At 37.1% G+C, this 4091-nt stretch overlaps 1 non-coding gene across 1 annotated transcript; it reads right to left on the bottom strand.

Annotated features, from left to right (window-relative positions):
- Positions 1–82, bottom strand: Trnas-aga. Its single transcript has one exon. It is a non-coding gene; the product is annotated as a tRNA-Ser (tRNA).
- Between the last annotated feature and the right edge of the window lie 4009 nt (positions 83–4091).

Genomic DNA, 4091 nt, shown 5'->3' with positions numbered 1-4091 from the left:
CGCAGTCGGTAGGATTCGAACCTACGCTCCCAGAGGGAATCTGATTTCTAGTCAGACGCCTTAACCGCTCGGCCACGACTGCTCATGCCTGTAGAACGAAATTATCTATCTTTTGCGTAGAAGTTTTTATATTGATATTGAATTGAAATAGAAACGATTCATTTATAAAAATAAAAAACTCGAAGTGCCCTTAGACTATCTTATTATAGTTTGCAGCTGCTTTTAATTAAACAATTTAGCATTGATTATTCAACATGACTTATCTTGCACAAAGATCACGGAGCTTGACACCCTGCTCTTTGAATTATAAGAAGAGAGAGCGAGAAACTCCGCATTCCTAATTAAACAAAGATAAACTGATTACAAATTGAAAGTTAAATCGGAAGCGGTGGCAGTAAGTAGAGGCTATTTGTGGAATCAATGTACAGTAGTGGCCGCCTATTTACTCAGCTGTAAGGCAGGCACTAAAACAAAATAAATGGACCGAGAAATCCCCGCTCTGTTCACAACACAAGTGCGGTTTTATGATTATAAGATGCGCACGCGCCTGTAAAACGCCACGAATTAATCATTACGCGTGAACATCAGCTTTAACTATTTTATGCGTAACAACAAGGAACTTGCTTTATTAGTGCTTTTTCTTGTACGTTTCTTTGTGAAGTAGATTGATTTTGTAGCTTCCTGTAATTCCAATTGTATTGAAGTAGATGTAATTAAGCTAGTGCTCAGTTATTTATCTCCTCGGTGAAAGTAGTGAGTCGAATTTGGATCAGAAACACCCAGAAACTAAAAATTAATGGGGGCTTTGGTACCATACAGAATATGACCAATGATGAGCACAGAGGCTTAATTGAATAAATATTTTGCATTATGAATACATGTTAGATGTGCTGTGAAACTTGCTTAATTGGCTGTTCTGCAGGTTCAGGCAAAATATCATTAGAATAACAAATGCCCCACATTAATGAATGAATGCCATGAATGAGTCCCATTTGCATTCGATGACATTTTCGGTGATTATATATTTATATTCCATATGGTAATACATTGAATATTCAAGACAAATATTACATAAACTGGTCGGCAAAAACAGTGTAGATACGTCAAATGTAACCTTATGAATTTGTGAATGTAAGTTGTAATGTAACTGTTTTTACCAAGGCTCTGGTGTAAGGCTTCACTGGATTTGGTGATGATGAATAAAACATATAAATATAGAAGTAAAGTAAATGTAGTTTGTCACGAAGAAACCACATTGACGTGGTTACAGTATCGTGAGCCTGGTGTGACGTAAACAAAGCCATGTGAACCGGTGTATACCGGTATATGCCACGTCAACACCTAGGGATAACAGGGAATTCTGACCACAATATTTACTAACTTTGAATTCTGTTTGTACCTAATTGTATTATATTATTATATACCTAACTAGCTTAAGGTTGACGTCATACTATTGTACCGTGAAAGGATTAAGAAATAAATACGTAGGTAGCTGTTGTTAACACAGGTCGATAAAAAATAAACATTCTTATACACATAAGTTACCAATGTAAAGCTTTAGAGGTTCTATGTAGTTGGTACTTTATCGAGTCAATATCAATTAGATGACAAGTTAAGCAACCAACAATGTAACATTAAAATCAAACTGGCAACGGACACTTGTATTGTAACAGACTTACAAATGCAGAATATTATACTGACTAGCAAAGTAGTTTGACATTGACACGCGTTAAATGTGTCTATTTACTGCATGCGGTAGCCCTAGCATACAAATGAATGCGCTTTACTAGACAGTTGCATTCTTTTGCATGCCTATTGAAAATAGTGTACTGTTCACGGTACAAATGTGAACCAGGGAGGACAATACAGAGGCGTGAGCTAAGCGATTTAAATTTAGAATTGTCGCACAAACGCCATACGTTACCGTTTTGTCGCATATTGTCGCGATTTGTCTCTATTGCTTCAAACTGTCACATTGAGTATGTTCACATTAAAATATGCGACGACTCAGTGTTAATAGGGTATGTGCATGTATTTTATGAAGAACAACTTTATTGCTTAGCTTTATTGCTGAGTTTTTAAGATGACACGTCTTGTCTACGTGACTTAAGTTGTTTTCATGACTTGTGTGTTTTAGCAAAATAACATAGCTATTTTTAAACATTTTTTGATTGCAATAATTGTACGAAAAAAATGTTCACTCATTATTTCGAAGTGCAGAAAAATGATTGCGAAACAAATTACAGAGTAATTACTTTGAGCCTTCTCCATCCTTACTCCATGCAATTTCGTCATTAGTTATGACTCGAGTGGTCTATTAATTGTAAATTATTGCAAATGTCGAGCACTTAATGTGTGGTAAAATAAAAAGGCAAGCAGATCGATGAAAATGGATCAAGAAAATGTTAAATAGTTCTGTGCCTTTCAACTATTTGAATAGAAAAACACAACCGATATATTAATTAAACACGTTTGAAGTACATTTACTGCTTCCTCAATTAAACTGCCGAACTAAATAATAGTCGATTTTATTGTTATTTAAATTACTATTTTATCGTGAACACAACGATTAAACACAGCACTAGTGACGTCAGCATTCAGTATTCACAATGGAGGAGCGAAACAGCGTCGAATAGAATTACAAATTGCATTTAGCTTTATCGTGAATAAGCTAAAAATAGAATACTATGTCAGAGAAGGCAGTATAGCAAGCAAGGCGTGGGTATTTGGTACACAATGCACGAGGTGACTGGGGCATCACTTCCGCTGCAGCTAACGCAACGCACCAGATAGGCTCAGCACTAGTGTGGTAACACCACAGTCTAACAATGCACTCATATTGTAGGTACCTACCAGTACACCCACGGAAGATAGAAAGATGAACGGAGATGCCATAAAGCCGGTAGGTCAGGCGCCTTCTTGTAGGTCAAGTAACATACGGTAGACGTGACCAAAACTATGAGTTACTATTAAACTGACGTTTTGAGAAATCTGTTAAAGATTGATTGGTGATTTGGTTTTGAAAAAATATGGTATTTTAAGAAGGTGTACGCAGGCGGAGCTAGTAACGTTCCACGTCCACCTAACACACGCATTTTGACTCGCTATTTTCTGTTACATCTCCGCGAGTCATTTTATTCTCCGTGTGTGTACTCGCACCCGTTACCCATAGAATTGGCGCAACATGGAAAGAATACTGTACCGTGTACATGTTCGTTCATGTCCACGCTTTCAACGGATGCAGGTGGTGAGGTGGTATTGTCACCTTTCTCTGCCGGTACTTGTTCCGTAGTGGGTTTAATAGCTTTGGAAATCTTCGTTTGTGCATTACTTTTGCTATTCTAGATTTTGATGGCCATGTTAGTTTACGTGCATTTCTATTTATTGTTAGATATTTTTAATTATCTTCTGTAAATAGACTTTTAAAAAGTAGTCCTCTGTCCCGAAGTAATACTATTCGAAATTTCCCGTAATACACAAGCAAATGCTCTCAAATGAATTACAAAATTGTTGTTTGTCAGTCCAAAGTGTTTGGCTACAGTGTAGGTATATTTGTATGTTTCGTTTAGTGTAGACCAAATAAAACAACTATAGAGTTATGAAATGAAAACAGAGGGGTAAATACAGACGACCCTGGGGAAATATGCGCTGTGTTGCCCTTTACACCCTTTGAATATTTAAAGTCTATGCCAGTTTCACTCACGTTTGACCCGAGGGACTTACGTGGAACATTACTGCATTGTTTCTTTTCCTATCTAGACACACGGCAGTGTGTCCGCCAAGTTCGAGCAAAAAAAGCGACACACCGGCCGTGGGTTATATTACACGAACCATTTCGGGCCAAATTCGACCCCCCTGTAACTCAAAATCTATTTTATTTACGCATATCAAATTTCTAGTATCTATTGAGACCCCCTCACTTATCTAAAATACAAAATTTCATTAATATACCTATTGTAGGTCTTGAGATATTGACGTCAGAAAATCGCTGTTTTTACTATACACTCACTGACTGACTGATTCACTGACTCACTCATCAAAAACCTAGACCACTTCCAATGGTCGTATTGACTTGAAAGGACATTGTTCAA

The sequence above is a fragment of the Helicoverpa zea genome, chromosome 12, assembly GCF_022581195.2.
Source record: "Helicoverpa zea isolate HzStark_Cry1AcR chromosome 12, ilHelZeax1.1, whole genome shotgun sequence".
In the NCBI taxonomy this organism is placed as follows: Eukaryota; Metazoa; Arthropoda; class Insecta; order Lepidoptera; family Noctuidae; genus Helicoverpa; species Helicoverpa zea.
This window is presented reverse-complemented; position numbering and strand designations above follow the sequence as displayed.